The 17,530-nt window shown below is 39.4% G+C and overlaps 1 long non-coding RNA gene across 1 annotated transcript in view; it reads left to right on the plus strand.

Annotated features, from left to right (window-relative positions):
* Positions 1-16,938, plus strand: part of LOC135421334 (uncharacterized) — an 83,969-nt gene extending 67,031 nt beyond the window's left edge. Inside the window, exons 2-3 of the long non-coding RNA XR_010433965.1 lie at positions 13,917-14,123; positions 15,383-16,938. This is a non-coding gene — a long non-coding RNA (uncharacterized LOC135421334). The remainder of the gene's footprint in view (positions 1-13,916; positions 14,124-15,382) is intronic.
* Positions 16,939-17,530: the final 592 nt, after the last annotated feature.

A 17,530-nucleotide genomic window follows, 5' to 3' on the forward strand; every position in this document is an offset into this window, starting at 1 on the left:
GTCTTCACAAAGCTATGATTTCTTCTCTGTAGAGAAGGGTCAAGAAGTTTGACCATAAGTGTGATCAGAGGGCATGAAAGATCCAGAGGGGTGAGAATGTTTTTTTTTTAAAAAAAATAATTCTGAAGGAGCACTGGTTTAGTTTATATGTTGTATGTAAATAACATTCATAGTGAATTTTATGATACTAATTACAAGTCACAGAGAAAAACTTACACTTCAACACATCAAACACTGTCCTTTCCCCTATCTCCTGTGCTTCCAACAACTGTAATTCCTCCTTTACTTTGCCTGGTTTCAGGACATGGCTTCCAGGGGAGTTCTACCTAACCATGTCTGAAAATACATTTGGGAGTGGAGCAGATAATCTACTTTCAAGATCTTCACACTTGCACTGCCTCTCTTGATAGCAAGGAAGTGCAGTACAACACTGCTGCCCTCTTCCTTCAGCAACATCTCTTTCAACGTCCTGTGAACCTGGTGGCTAGGAGGGAGCCAAGGCCAACCACAGATATGGCCAGACTTCTGACTTACTCAAGGAGCAGTTGTGAAGGTGCTAATCAGGCTAATCAGGCCTACAGGGGAAAACCTCAGCTGTGATATAACAGCTTTTCTCACCCTGAGTATTTAGCAGAGCTTCACATCAAAGAAATAATGTGTAAAACTAGCTGAGAATGTTGTGTTCGTTCTGGGTTGGTCGAGCCATGTTACATGCACTTTGCAACCTGTGGGGCTCATTTGAAGCAACCAGGTGGGATTTTCAAAAAAATCTCCCATGCTATGGCTCAATCACTGGTCACTTACCAAAGCATCCAGCCCTGAGAAGGGAAGACAAAGTAAGCTGAATAATTTTTTCTTGGGCTGGAAGCAATTATTGCCACCTTCATATGCAACTGCCTCTCTTTCTTGGGATCCAGTATTTCTTGCCCTCTCACACAAAAAACTGTGAGCTGTCATATGGCTAAAATGCTTCTGTCACATGCTTTGCACCCTTTGTGTGACAAGGCCCTGCTTATGCCCACAAGATGTAACCAGATGTGTGCTTAGTCTGTTACAGGATCTGTCAGTCATATAATGATAAGGCAGAAGTTCTTTTTGATGAGACAAAAGGTCAAGGTGATCTGGGAGACAACAAATTAGAGAAAAGGTGATAGGTGACATGAACAGCACATCCAAATAGTTGGATATAAGGGCTTCAAGTCACTTAAAAACCATCTCCTAAAAGCAAGTTATGATTCTTGTCTGGGATAAGTAGAAGCAGAGATAGCCTCCATTTTCCATTGCCAGAAATGCCAGAGTCATTCAGTTCCCATAGAGATAGTGATTTAACTAAATATGTATCACTTTCTCTAATTGTATCTTGGATAAACTTGGTGGAAGCAGGGAATGAGATAAGGTAGTTCCCATGGGAATTACTAATTACTAATTAGCATGCTACTAATCCTGATTTAGTGTCTTCACCTAGGAAAATATGTCATCTGGTAATTCTAGAATGCCTATGCTCTTGCATTGGACATACTTGTACAAGATTTCTCTTGAGAAGGGAACTTCTATCAAGAGAAGATCTTGAGATCTTTCAAGCAGAAATCTTTGCTACAGGAGTGTTCTGTACCTCCAACAAATGCCCAGTTATAGATTCACAGACACAAGGGTCAGAAGGAACCATTTATCTTACCTGAGCTCCTGCATAACATAGGACATTGGATTCCACGCACTAATTGCTGCATCAAACCCATGACTTCCATCTGAGCTAGACAATCTTTTCTGTATGCCCTGCATTAGTTCTTTGTTTCCCATTGAGGGATTGTCTCTTGTGCTATGGATGTACCTTCAGAGGAAAGAAGGTACAATGCCTTCTTTCCCTCCCCTCAGGTAGCCACACAGTGCTGTGGGGCTGAGGTGGGAAGCAGCTCCCTGAGGGTCAGAGGACTGCTGACCTCCGGGTTGTGGTGCTGGGAGCTGGAGGGATGGCCTGGTTCCATGCTGGGAATGCAGAAGTTGCTGCTGCCATAACCAGAGACAGGGAGTAAAGTTGTGGAGGGAGTGGAAATCTACTAGGAGTAATGTGGTCCAGCAGGAACTAAATTGAGCTGTCAGATGTATATCACGTAACCACTGACCGCCCACCAGGTCATTATAGAGTTTGTGGGATTTATGAGGACAGCTCTGGGATTTGATACTTGTTTTCTCTTTGCTGTCATTCTACTTCTCATAGTGGAGATTTTTTTATTTTATTAAATGTTTACCTGTTTAGGATTCAAATATGCATTCAGATGCACTCTATAGTAAAGCAGCTCTGAATATTGAACTAGTAATTTTGCAGAAATACATGCCTGAGATGACAGCTCACATAAATGTCAAAAAACAACAGATATATTTAACTCAGTAGACAGTTGGATAAACTGATAAGGAAAATATACCTCTTTAATCTAATGTCTATCAAGAGCATACTTTAGGCTCCTAGATTTGGTTTTAGGTCTGTCTTTGATCCAAATCAAGCATTTATATTGAGATGCCCTGGTTCAGCCTCAATATTAACCAAAATTGTGATTATCATCTTTCCTGGGAAACAGAAGTGAGTGGAGGTTCCTTTGCTGTAAATTGCTCCCTGCTTTCTTCTAGTGATGCCAGCTTTTCCTTGGAAAGGGTGTTTGCTGTGGAGAAAATGAGCACAGGAGTGAGACTAAGTCACAGGCAAAAAATATAGGGAAAAAAGAAGGGTGAATTTTAGTTTTGATAAGCAAATAACTGCTGTGGATATTTCAACTGTCCTGGTGCAACAGGAGCTGCTTCACCGCAGCCACTCAGACTTCCAAGGGGCTTGGTGGAGACTTCATGGGTAGGATGCAGGTAGGTGAACTCCTGTGTGCTTAATGCAAGTGTTACATGCTTGGCAGGATTTCTTCTGCCTTCTAGACAGCTCTAGGTATGTTCATTCAGCCAGCATAAGTATTTAGCAAGCTATGTCATGGCTCAAGCTGATAGCAGATGGGATCACAAGATGCAGTGTTGGAAGACGGAAAGCTGTGAACCAGGTGGTTTTGTTGGAGCCGGACTCTGGCAGGAGATTAGATCACTGTTCTGTTTGCTGAAATGCTGAATAACAGTCCTTGTGCCCATTGTTAAAAGCATTTTCCTAACCAATCTCAAATCAGAGGTGCAAGAGAAAGGAAAATGTGGATAAGAATAAATCTGTATTTTACAGGTCAGGCAGAGGACATGGCAGAATATGCTCTCCTGTGTTTTTACTATCATCTTTTAAATTAACACTGCCTACAAAACAGCCTTGTGTGTTTGTGTCAGTCTATTTTCTCCACAAACTGCAGTGCACCTGAGTCCACTTCTTGCCAACTTCATGAAATCCAGGGAATACTTGACACTGGATCTATGTCAACACCACATTTTGTTTCAGCTGATGGTACTTGCTGGGTGCTTCATCTTCAACAGCCATTGGGGTTGCCAGCTACCATAACTCTTCGGGGGCTAGTAGCACTTAAGTTTTTTTTTTAAAAATTTTTTTAATTTTTTTTTTTTATTTCTGCATCATGTATCTCTTTGAAGAAGATTTATTGTTTTCAGAAATTACCTCTTCTATTTTAAAGGTGTGAAGGAAATTTAAAATATGAACCTTAAAGCTAAAACCACATTTTAAGAAATGCCACATAAAATTTCATCAGATCAGAGGAGGTGATCAGTGACTTCTGAATACTCTGTATCCACTCTGACTTTAACATTTCTTAGGTAGTCTTTTACTGCTTTTCACTTCGCCCCATCCCCCTCGGCAGTTATCCATGTTGCCTTTTGCCTCTTTTTTTTCTTGTTTTTTTTTTGTCAGACAATGCCAAGAGAAAGAAAAGAAGCACTCTTACGTGTGGCATTTGCTGGAATATATTATCAAATTTAAAAAAATGTTAGCACCACAATAGCTACATTATGTCATAAACTTGAGAGTTCTGTGTTGTATTGACTTCATTATAATTACTCCAGGCTGAGTTAATTATGTTAGGTGTGCCAAAAATCTAGTGGTTTCAAATGACTGAGCAAACCTTTAATTGACAAATTAAGATGAATGTTCTGTCCTTCAAAATCCCCTATTTAGGAGAGAAAATTCTGCCACTCATCTTTGAAATCTCTGCAACAGTTGGTAGCTTGGCACTGAATTACCCGATTTTGCTGTCACATATATAAAACCTGTCTCTCCATAGCAACAAGAGACGATCATGGTAAAGAAATGCAGCTAAGCCATATAAGTGCATTTTATTCTGCTGCTCCCTATCCAGTTTGCCTTAAGTGACTTTTCCTTTCATGGTCAGTATAAAACCACCATATAGACTTTTAGGAAGGAGTAGTACCAACACACATAGTTAAGCTTTAAAAAATCGAGATGAATTTAGCAGTTACCCTTCTCAAGCATTGGCTTGAATAGTGCAAGGAGGACTATTTCTCAGTGGAAAGCAGTTGGAGTAATGTGCCAGCTTAAATTTCTTAATGATTCCTCCAAAATCTCAATCTTGTTTCTTGTTCTAAAGTACTTTCTAACCACCTTCTAAACTCACTGGGAATTGCTATCTTATTCCCATTTTGACATGAAGATGTGATCATGGACTTATTTAAATAAAAGACAAAGAAGATGAATGAAAGAAGGGAAAGGAAGGTCAGGACTGCAGCAGTAGTTTTACCCACTATGGCTAGTTAGTAATGCAAAAATGTCTTCTTTTTCTAAAAATTACAATGCTTTTGATAAATCTTAAGTTATTTGATGATGTCATTCACTGTTTTCACTAAGTTACTTTAAAGCTTTCTGCCTGAATGCCTAGTGTCAGGAGGATATAACCTCCAGCCTATGGGCCCTATCCAGTTTACACATCGAGTGGCTTCATCCCACTCACAGTATTTCCCAGATGGTCTGCAATGCCTTCCTCTCTTGACTTGAAATAATTAGTCCATAATTCAGCATTTCAACAAGTCAGACCTGTGGGTTCTTGCACCAAGGCTGTGGATTCATTCCCATCAGATATGGAAAAGGAAAGGCTTTGCATCACCTGACATCCCAGCAGGGGGCTGGCTAATGTGCAGAAGAACAAGAAAAAGAGTCTTTACCGCAAAGAGCTTCATGTTGCAGACACAAGAGAGCAGCAGTGGGCAGGGCTGGTTGTACCAGGCAGTAAGAGACATTACTGTTCAGGAAGGAGAGCAGTCACCTCAGCCTACCAACCATGTTTGCATGTCCCTGTGTATGACTATAAAACACAGTTTTTATCCTGCACAGTCATAACCAAAATAGTGGGATTGTAGCACATGACATGTGACCATATGTTGGAAAAAATGTATTATAAAGGGGGCTGCATCCCCTCAGCATGTTTCTCAAAAGACCAGTGGGTCCATGGAATATCCCCTGTGAAGCATCCTCTGCTCCTCCATACCAGAGATTTTGTAATCACAGCTTTAAATCTGCAGCAGGCAAATCTTAAAAGCAGATCCACCATCTCAGCTGCCAAGAGACTTTACTATATTCATTCAGATTCTTATATGCTATACAACCATGTAGCCTACCTAATTTTTCCTTAATAATTGCTTTCTAACATAAAGATGCTTCCCACCCAAATTGACTCACTCTACAGCCAAAAACAAGCAATCGAGTGGAGACTGAGAGTGATAAGGAAGCATCTGACCTCCTGTTGTAGTCACATCTCTGCTCAGGAGAGGGCCAGGAAAGGTTACAAGGAGCACAAGGCTAATAATGAGAGACTTGAGAAAACTGGCTGTACAGGCAGGTCAGCTTTTTTTTTTTTTTTTTTTTTTTTTTTTTTCAGTTTGCAATATTTTGTACTCAAAATGTCCTCTGCTTCTGGCATTTAATAAAAACACAAATTATGTTTGCTCAGTCATATCCAAAAAATTCTGGATTTTTATTGACACCAACTGATCTGCAAAACAGAGTTAATCTTTTTTCTGCTTTCTTTCAGTGTATCTGCAGCTTCAGTAGATTCAGCATAAGACACAGTAACATACTGCAAGGAACTAAATTATGATTAAGCTTGTAATAACAGCAGAGACATCTGTCAGTGCTGAGCAATAGGTATGTCAGCCCTCCTTGCTTCTTCTCCTGAAGGAGAATTATAACAGAATTATAAATGGAGGAAGATAAGGTAATGACAATTGTCTCTAAACTTACTCCGATTGTTTTTTACTGCAGCTATACAGATTGAGATGCTTCGTATGCATAGCAGTCGTGTGTAGATTCATATCCAGAGAAGAGTCAGGAGTATTTTTATTATTTCAGATTTATGTATTTTAGTTGCATTAAAACAAAACTTCTTTCTTTCTTATAATGTGATATTAATCATCTGTTTTGATGTGGAATAGCAGTGTATGGTTGTAGGTGTCATGAAGAACTCAGTCTAGACAGCACTACCAATGGAGACAGTGAAATTGCTCAGATATACAAAGTCAGGTTTTAATACTACTGTGGATCAGGACTTTAAAGTGTAATAGAAAGAAGGGAGGAGACAATCCAATTTTGCTGCAAAAAGCTAAACTATCCCTAAATGCTCTAATCCCATTGATAAGGCAAGAGCTATGAATGTTCTTTTCAGGAAATATTCAATTAATAAAAAAATTATTTAGCAAAAGAAGGTCTAATTGTGTTTAGTTTTTATTTGATGCTCAATTTTACCTGTTCTTAAATTACACAATGGTATAGATGTAAAAGAAACCACTATTTTCCTCTGAAGAAGTAATTTCACTTTAGCTATGAAATAATTGGAAGCTTGAAGTAATTATAGCACCAACCAGTCTTTCAGAAATACTTTCTCTAAACTAAATGCTTTCTTGAACAAATATACCCTGAGCTGAGTTACCTTTACACCCTGAACACATTAAATTATTCTTGATCAGAACACTGAAAATATTTCACTGGCTCATCGCTGTACTCAGAATGCTCCAACAGCTACATTTAATTAATCCCTTTTTTATAATTTTAATAAATATAATTCTGTTAATTTCCTCTATTTAAAAAAAAAAATTCCTTTCCTGTATGTCTAGCTCTATGCATTCTGTCATGTAGCCAACATTACTGCTGATGGACAGCTTAGGCTTCTTTCAAGCTAATGATTTCATTGTCTGAAGCTCATGCTGGTATTTGAGACATATTTTCAAATTTGAAATCCCAAAATAGCAGAAATATGAAGTGAATGTGGCCATGGCAAAATAATTGGGAGAAAGGGAACAAAACAGAAAAGTGAAGCATATATAGCAATAGATGTTAAAAAAAAAATCTTTAAAACCCAAATGCCAAGAGAAATAGTTAAGGAGTTTCTCGTTTCACTTAAAGCAATGAAGGAGAAAGAAGTTGCTGCGCCACAGAGAGCTAGAGAGAGATGAAAATGGTGCTGCTTAATGCACAGTTGTGCCCTGGATTTTATGCCCAGATCTCCCACACACCTTACAAAAGACAAGAATACATCAGTGGTTCCAGAGCAGTTTTGCTGCCAAAGTATGAATGCAGGCAGCAGGGAGAGGTAGCTCTAGAAAGGCAAGTCCAAAAATTGTCCTGCTTCTTTCCCCTGCTGCTATATTTTTTGAAGGTCTCTCCAGAAGCCTCTTTGATGGGTGGGAAAAGCAAACTGAACAAATACAGGATTTTTTTCCTTGTAAAACTGCAGATTGAGGCCATATATGCAGGGCAGAGGAGCCCAGGCTGACCCATAAACAAGCTATTAAGGTACTAAGTCTTCCACGTCTGGTTATTGCAGAGCTGGAAGGATGGACTGATATTAGTGCTATTCCTTGAAGACAGATTTAGCTTTCACAAGCCTCATAATTTCACAGAGAACACTGTGCTAAGACAAGTCAAGCTTTACAAATGCCAATTTCCTGGCACAAGTAATTTCCTGGATCCCTTTACCTGCTCAGAGCCCAGCTCCCCATTCTGGTAATGCTGTCACCTAGGATTTAAGCGAGGTTCTCTGCAGGTAAGCTGGGCTGCTGTCAAAGCCATTTGCAGGATTGGGCTCAAGTAACTAATGCTTTTAGGTTTTCATTGCAATTAGCAGTACTGGGAATTAAGCTCTTTATTCTTTCAAAGGGTGGTCCAAATCACAACCCAATCAATGAAAGTCTACCTCCAAGTCTTCTATCTCTGACCTGTAAAACAATATGGTTGTTGCATGGAGTTTGCATTGGACTACAGGGCATCTTATAGAGTGGCACATGCATCCACTGCCTTATATGACAGGAAATATTTCTCTTGTGCCTGATTGTAAGTACAGTTGTAGTCATGCCTCTTTTTGCAACCTTTCTTCTCTGTGTATGTGCACATGCAGCCTTACTTTTGTTAAATACAGATTTCCTTGATGTTTGTGCAGCGTATGTGTGTATTGCTATCAAATCAGTTGCAATGGAACATGCCAAACTTCCCAAAGCAAATACAAGCTGCCTGCTAGATATCCACTAGAATGCAGCAGAGAAGCCAAATCTCATCTCAATCCTTTCCTTGGGAACGACTAATGCTCACTCATCTGAGTCCCACTTTCTAGAGCTCATGTTACAATGTTCCTACCCGATTATGCTTGAAACACAGTGGTATATAGCATTTCTATATAAGGAACATACTAATGTGTTTTGTCACCCAACACATGGTAAAAGCACTTCAGTTCCCAGGAGAAGTGGTCTGTGTGTGTGGGAGTTACAGCCACACAAGTCCAACTGCATATATTCTCTGCAGCATGCTTTGCTTTTCTGAAAGTGAAATAAAACCAGTTCCAATAGCATCATTTTTTTCTGCTTTAATGAAAAAAAAAAAAAAAAGGACCAAGTCCTGGCAGAAAAATATGAAAAAAAGGAACACAATGAGGCCTAAGGAAACATTATTAACAGCATACATGTACTTGCTGAAGGGAGAGAAAGTGGAAATTGAGTTAAAGGAATGGATTGGGCTCCTTGTGCTTTGATATGGCTCACAGGGTAACACAAGGAAAGATGTGTGTACTTTTGCCATGGGCCTTGATGGAGATGGGTATCTGAGGTAAGCGAATGCAACTAGTTTATGCCGTATGATGTTCACTGTGAAGCATCACTGTGGAGCTATGATGAAAAAAGTGGCTGTCCAGGGGGAGCAGCTGTTGGGAGAGGGTGTGTTACTGCTACGTGATGTGCCAGCCTGCTTCCCCATTTGTCAGCTCCTCTGCCTTGTCTTGCACTATGCAGTTCCCAAAACAGAGCTCCAAACAGCAGTTAAGACAGAAAAATGCACATATGTAATAAGCAAAGAATTGCAATGAAAACCCCCAATATGTGTTCCCCAGCTCCTTCCAAATGCTTCTAGACTGTCCTTTACCAGTACTTCTTGTTTAAAAGAGATATGTTCTGCAGTGTCCAGGAATTAGTGCTGAAGAGATTGCAGCCTTTCCTGTCTGTCAGCTAGCCTGCTGCTATTCACCGTGATCAGCAAAAGGCCCTCACCTTGCCCTTTAAAAGGTACAAAATTATCAGGAGACTATTCCAAATAGACTGGACAGTGCTTGTGGATCTGGAGTAGAAGTATTTTATGACTGTGCTGCTGTGGGTGTAGGTCCATGTGCCTTGACCTTTTCCATAATTACTGTTTAACTTTATGGGGGTTTTATCTCTGAATGGATGAGTTCAGTGCAACAAAGAAGGAGAAATTATTGGAAAGTCAAACCAGAAAACAACAGAAAGGCTTTAGGAAAGAACATCTGGTTGGTGGGGAGGAGCAGGGAAAGAAGTGGATAGTGATGAACTAGTGACTGAGTTGGTGATATAGGTGATACTCCCAAGGCCTCTTCCCAAGCTGTTGTCAAGACTGGCAGTGCTGCTAAGGAGGTCATTAAACGGTTAAGCAGACTTTTGGAGAGGAGGAAAAAGGGATGGCTGCTCCATACAAGATACACAAGCCTAAGTTTTAGTGGGGTTATCTCAGAACCCTTCAAACTGCCTGGACCACATCACACACCCCAGCTGCATTCCCAGATGTATAGGGTTAAGGGGCAGGTTTGCATCCATCTGCATCCTGCTTAACCTCGTGGAGGATGCCTCTGTGTTTATGTTGGAGAGGAGCCATTTTGTTCTTAGAACAGGTTCCTGGGTCTGGTACTTTGAGAGACTTAAGGCATGGATTCAGGAGTACTTGTTATTTCAGATGGAGCTGTCATTTTCTCAGCCAGCAAGTGTGGGGTTTTGGGGCAGCAACCATGCTTACAGCCTGTCCTGGACTCCCTTGCCCCCTTACTTGCCCTCAGAGAGCTGCCTACAGCTGTTCAGAAATGAGGTCTTAGTCCTTCATTGGGAGCAGAGACAGCTAGCAATCATTTTTTCAAAGAAAAACATTGTTTCTAAAACAAATCAGCATTTCTCAGTCAATTGGATGAACACATTGCTTGGATCGGTGCTCTGCCCCACAACATCCTTTTGGGCAGAGAGCCGTACATCTGCTCAAGCTTATTTTGTCAAACCTGAAAAACATTTATCATTCTCTCTCTCACTCCTCCTTATCCACCAAATCTCTGCCTCACCTGCTGCTATCCTCACAGGACCACTCCATCTAGAGCAGGAGTCCATGTTGGAAAGCAGTGCTCAGAGAGGATGTTACTTCCACATTCTCTTCAAAGAAGCTGTTCATCCTTTTCTGCTCAGTTCCAGATGGCTCAATTACCTCCAGTTCAGGTGAATGAAGGCAAACATCCCACTTTTTTGCATAGGACTTCTTGCCTTTCAACTTCAGGCAAGAGTTTGACCCATTCCCCTTATGAAAAAATGCAGTCTGTTGAATCACACGACTTGAAAATTAAAGTCTTTGAACATATTCTGATGTTCACCACACTGAAAAAAATTAAGTTTTAAGACCACCCTGCTAACTAATTGTTTTGATCTTGACACTTCACTTTGTAGCAAATATTTCCCTGTGAGCATGGCTGTAACCCTGTTCTTTAAATCTAGCATCTTTCCCAAGTTTTCCATCTGCTGTTTCGCTTTTGCACCACTTCCAGCCTACCCTCAACAGTCACTTCAATTCCTAGTCTTTTCCCCTTACAATCAGTACCTCCTTAGTCCTTTGAACAACTCCTTGCACCTCTCCTTGTTCCCTGCAAGCCCTCTCAAAACACCTCTTGGCCCCTTTACTAAGAGTTCTTGCCATATTGCCCTCCATATGGCCATACCAATACAGCTAGTCACAAGGGCTTGGTAGTGAGTGTAATGCACTGGGAGAAGTGGTTCTGATGTTAAAATGGAAACACTTTACAACCCAAGCCCTTAGCATGGGAATTTGAGTTTGGGAGACCATCGGAAAGAAAAACAATCACATGAAAACAGTAGTTTTACACTGCACTTGTTTGTGAGATTAGAGAGTTTATAAGGGATAAAGGAAAGGTTCAGACTTTAAAGTTTTAGACAAAGATGTTTTTTTGGAGCGTGGATAGATAATTTTCATTCATTGGTGGCTTGAACTAGTTTTATTTTTGACATATTCAAAATGAAACAAGGTTTGAAATAGCCATATTTCCCTGCATAATGAAACTTCTTACATATTCTGAATACTCCTGCTTCCTACTTCTTTTAGAAGCACTCTTTTTAGGTTGGATTATTCTGAGATGCCCTTTTACATACTTTTTTTGTGGTGTCTTTCTTCTCATCCAGTCATGGTGCTACCACCAGCGGTGTCCTGCTTTTCAGTCCCCACCCAATTTACTGCTCCAGAACCATAGCTGGAGTGGCACAACCCCTGTCTAAGAAAGTTAATTTTGTGTAAAACAACCAGAAATTAGATTCAAAGTTTTCCCATTTTGTTACAAAGAAACCATCTTTGTACATCTTGAGCCTTTACCCAACTCTCTCGGTTTTCAGACACCACAAACGCAGGTTCTCCTCCTCCACCAAATGGTAAACATTTTCCTTCAGACACTCCATAAAAATAAAGGACAAGACCAAGCCATTTCAATATCTGAAAAAAACCCTTCCACTTTCAAATTTCCCATAATTTCAAAACTTGCCTTGATTTCTACCAAACATCTTGGAACAAGAAGGGATAAAAGGCAACAGAAAACAATATAATACAATATCTTTTCTGTGTGGGTAGCTAAGAGACTTAAAATCACATCAAAGTTTGATTTATGATAGTAAAGGTGATGAGTCTAAGCAAATTATCTGAATAGGGAATTATTAGAGGACATTCAGAGCTACCAATGGGATCTTCTTTTACTTGTGTTTTCCGATAACATTTCAGAAATGCTCAAGAGACACCAGCAGCTCAAGTGTTGCATCTATTAAAGGATCCAACAGGCTCTGGCTAAATTATTATTTATTATTTTTATTACACTATTGCCTAAATGTCAAATGATTCACAGCTGTTGCAAAAAAAAGGCACAATCTTTTTACTCGCGGCATCTTTCCTACGTTACGGGAATTTACTGCAGACATTTTCAATCTGGGTTGCTGCTGAGGTGAAATTCTTACTCCCTAGATAGCTGCTGTTATACCAAGTTGCAGTCCATCATGCTGTGTGTCATGTCACGTTACATAGAACGGTGACACATGATTCTCTCTCCCAGCTGGTGATGCTTTTCCCCTGGGGAGCATCAGTTGTGATGCTCATACAACCCATACAACTGTGTGGGTTAATACATCCGGGCACCTGGTGGTCCCTGAAGGGTTTGATGAGTAACACTGATGAATGGTCCCTGGATGATGCTGTCACTTCGGCCCCTCCTGCAGTGCTGGGGTCTGCTGAAAAGCAGAGAGAAGGTGAAAGCAAGCAGAGGGATTGGATTCCAGCTTTAAGTCACAGAGATTGCACTTTCACCTTATTCCCCAACTTTATACTTCATCACCTATCATGCAGCTCTCAGAGGAAAAAGAATAAAAGTAGATTATACACTTTGGAGAGGAAGCAAGTATATTTAGCTGCTGCTGATCTTGTAACTTTTGTTACTTTGTATGTGGCTAGCCATCCATTCTTGCCAATTACCAGTGCGGTGCTTTGACAATAGCGGAATGAGATTCACAGCTACGCAGTCACAGCTTGAGACTTTGCAAATGAACATTCATGGCATGCTTCTCAGCTTCCTTTTTATAGAAAAATTGGCACTTGTAATTATATACTTTTTAACAAATACTCCTTCTGCATCTTTAGTTTCCAACTTTGCTTTGTGATCCTAAGGGAGCATTCTTGTACTGCTAAACTTCCCAAAAATAAAATGAGACATAGGCAAATTATGTCCTCTCATAAGGAGAAGTAGCTAACAGAGGCTATTAAATGAAAATATCAGTCATCTGATTCACTCTTTGAAAAATATTGTTAATCTAAAAGTTGTATTATTTTTGGCATCATCAACTGCACCTAATGCAAGACAAAAGATTTTCTAGCTAAAAGTTTTTATTTCTTGGGATAAAGAAAAAAAAGGATGTGAAACATTAAAATAGCAAAAACCTCAAGGCAAGGAGAAACAGCTCATTGTCCTTGAATCTACAATAAAGCCTGCTGAAAGAGGCTTTCAGCAACCAGTACTAATGGTCAGCAGGTAGACTTACAGTGCTGAAGGTCACAAGAGGCTAAGGTCAGTGATTCTCTCAGGGTCCTTAAAGTCAATGTCTTATTTATATCTCACGTCCAGTGCATACTTATTTCATGTTTTTTCTGAGTGCCAAATGAATTTTAACTGTTATGAATTGCTATCTGTTAAATCAGCTGGGGAAAAAAACCCCAACATCCTGACTCCTTAACAGGAAATGGTTGGGGGATTCTTTTGTTTTGTTTTGCTTCTGGATTTGACTAGAACAGAGCAAAACTTTCTCCCTTGATTTCAGACGACTGCTGTTGTGGCTATGTGGCTGCAGGGCAGGGTGATCCTTACTCTGTATTTTTGGTTGATTTTTTCTTCCTTTCCTTCCTGTTCCCACAGATCTCATGTTTCTTCTCTTCTTCTATATCCTCCCAGCATCAGACTGGGTCCTAGTTACTGCACCCCAGCTTCAGTCACAGGTGGGGACTAACCCCATTTTCTTCCCAGGAGAAGCAAATGGCATTTGTCATTGGTGACAAGACAGATTTCCTGGCTAAAGTGAAGCAAACCTTATCAAACTTTCATGTAAGAGAATGGGGTTGTAAGGTAAGAAAAAGTCTTCACCTAGATCTTCATTACTTGAAACCATTTATTCTGGGAAAAGAGGAAAAGACTGCTACTTTCAAATTTTCAGCAAGGTCTCCTTCTTGCTCTCCATCAGGTGCTTTATCTGTGAATCTGCCACAGATGTTCTCTTTACAAAGGTAGCTTTCTTTAACCAAATTTTATGCAGACAAAGTCCTTTAACTTATAATTTCCTAGATGGGACTGTCTGTCCACTATAAATGCAGTGGGATCCTCAGGAGATTGTCGGAGTTTCCCATTGTATGTTTAGGAAGTCTTGTTTTCCAACAGCCTGCTATTACATTTAGCCATTGTAGTCATGCAGTCAGTAGTTGAACTTCATGGTTTTTGTAAATGATTAAAGACAAGAGCTATCTCCATCATGTAAAACCAATTCCTTGTATCATCAACATTACCAAAACCAAGATGAGAACACCTGATATGGACAATACCTATTAGAACTGGAGACTATATTCAGAGAAATAGAGTTTGCTCCACTTAGGATTGTAAAATATCACTGAAGGTACAGTGGTGAGTGACAGTTTGTAAAAGGAGTTGGGAGAACAAGGCAAACAATGAAGTTCTCAAGCCTCTGTTCATCTATCCTTGTACTGATGGTACAATTGTATTGATGTACCAAATTTTGAAGAAGTTTTAGGCATAAATAGTTCTCTGAGGAGCAATCATATTAATAATCAGTCCTTTTAAAAACTGAATTAAAATACAGACCTTTTCTGATTTTAAGGCATATTCTGCAGTCCTAATTCACAGAAAACTGCTACTGTCGTCATGTTTTCCCTCTAGAGACATAGACAGGAAACTGAAAGTCCTTATTTTATTGGAGTGTTACAAATCTGAATACTTTAACAATATGACTATGAGGTAGGTATGAAAAAGTTCTAATTCTGTAGTTAAATGTTAGAGTTGATGAGAAACTAGATTTAAAGAAATGCATAATCTTATTAAGAATCTCATATTCAGGTTTTAAAATAGAATGCTTTCTTACTTTTATTTTTAAAATTTACATTGGAATATACTATTCAGAAATTTTTATATTAATTCCTCCCTTTTTCTGTCACTGAGACTAACAATATGAATAGCATCTAACTTTTTTCCTTTTTATCTCTTTTTTCTTTCTAAAGTGTTTACTCTTTTCAGCTGTGGGACTCGACTTTGTGAAATTTAGATTATTGACTGCATTTTTAAAATTTATTTCTCCTTTTGTTACTCTGTCTTTTCAGTCTTGCTGAACTCTCTGATGATTCAGAAGATGGAAAAAAGTCGGCTCTGTTCACTCAAACGCTTAGAGTTACAAAAGAAGAAAATAGAATGAAAAGCCATGAGACTCTTGAAAGCCACCGAAACTAGAATGCTTATTTAATTTTATATAAGATATCCTGTTAAAAAAAAAAATAGCATTTTTTAGCCAAACCCTGTTCTTGACACAATCTCATTTTTTATAGAAAAAACTTCCAGATGACAGTTTTCAAATGCAACAGTTGTAGGAATGACAGAACAGTTGGAGCAGTGAAGCTTTAAGCTATTGTTCTTTTCCTTGGGGTAGCCTTGAAAGAATACATTCATGCACTTAGCAAGGCTGAACAATTTTTAAGCAGATGACTAAAATTTAATTTTTTTTTTATTGCCATCAATCATCAAGATAAATATCTTGATTCTGAACAGTCTTGTAGTCATTTGCAAATATGGAGGGTAAGTATAAAATGCTACTAGACAGTGTAAATGGTTGCAGAATTCTGTGTTGAGAACAATTTGCATATATGTTTGCTGAGTTTGCCTAAATACAAATTTGTGTGATACAGTAGTGCGATGGAAGAGTGGACAGTCAAACTCCATAGCAGTGTTTTGATCACAGTTGATGATATTCAACTGGGAGCTGAGAGGAGTCTGTTCTGTTTCAGTCATGTTTTGTTACACACACACACACACACATATCAGTATCTGCAATCTGCATTTTTTGAGACAATATCACATCATCTAAAAAGAGAAGTGAAAGTGGCCTTTGCTAGTAAACAGTCAATGGGCATGGCAATCAGATTGTATCAAATAATTAATCTGAAATAATGACATCTACACAGGAAGAAACCATCAGTTTGGCAACTGATAAGATGGGATCCATTTGCTAGTGTTGGAGAAAGGTTTTCATTATGAAAGAAAAACTAACCTTGAGATGAAAGCCATCTAAACTGTACACTTATGAGGACAGGCTCTGGTTTAGCAAGTAGCTGCTAAATTCAGTACAATTTACAGTCCCACAGTCATGATTACGTTTTCCATAGAAAGCATGGGAATTCAAAAGTTTCTATTTGAGGAGTCATTTCATATTACACCTTCAGGAGCCCAGAGGATCTAAATCACACATGCTGTGTATTTCTTTGATAAGCCAAGCTGCCCTGGCTTCAAAAAGCGGCAGACCAATGATGCTGCTTCTGCCAGTGCACTGGGTTTGTATTGAAATCAGTGAGCTTTCCTGTGACTGAACCCAGACTGAAATTCTCACGTTTCAAATTCCTGCTCTTCTGTGTGCCACGTCACCTCTTCTCTCTGCCTGTCAGCGCAGTCTGTCTGTGTGTGTGGGTAACTGCCATCATGTGATCTGCTCTTCCCTTATCCTACGTGTCTATTGCCTTAGGGACCACTGAAAATGATACCTGATGTTTTGCAAATCTCTGGGTGCATGTGCATATGTATGAGTACATATATATGTGCATGTTCATAGAATATAATGTGTATTTATGCCAATGTCCAGGTAGACAAAATAAATTGTGATTAAGCTCTATTCCTCTCTGAAATTCTTGTTTCAAATGCAGGCTTACATCACAACAATACCTAGGTTCCTAAAAACGTAGATGGAAGTCTTCTGGGATTTAAAATGACCCCAAATGCTGAAATACCAATGGGTATTTTATGTTGACAGGCTTGTAAAAATCCTACCATACACTGTACCTCTAGATACTAAAATCTGATCCAAAAGTACTATGGTCCTACTCTGTTTCCCATATGTCAGATTGTGCATCATTCTGTAGTCACATCAGCGATGGTGTTGACTCAAGAGAGGAGCCCTTCAGCTGTCTGAGCAACTTCACTGCTGAGCAGCTTGAGTGCACACCAGGGCTTAAGGGAGACAGATAAGGTAGGGAACTGAATCTTCATAACTGATTTGTAGTAAGAAAGACATAGCCCAGCGCTAGGATGGCTATGCTTTTGGACAATATATGAAGGAAGGGAAGAAGGGAGATAAGTATAATAATTTTTAAGTCTCCTTTTGTTTGGTTTGTTCTAAAGAAAAATTATCTGGAATCTTGGGTCTTGTTTAGTTATTGAAGTTATTGAAGCACTGCTTGAGTACTGAATTTTTAGCATTTGGATTT

This window comes from Pseudopipra pipra, chromosome 1 (assembly GCF_036250125.1).
Source record: "Pseudopipra pipra isolate bDixPip1 chromosome 1, bDixPip1.hap1, whole genome shotgun sequence".
NCBI classification, from domain to species: domain Eukaryota; kingdom Metazoa; phylum Chordata; class Aves; order Passeriformes; family Pipridae; genus Pseudopipra; species Pseudopipra pipra.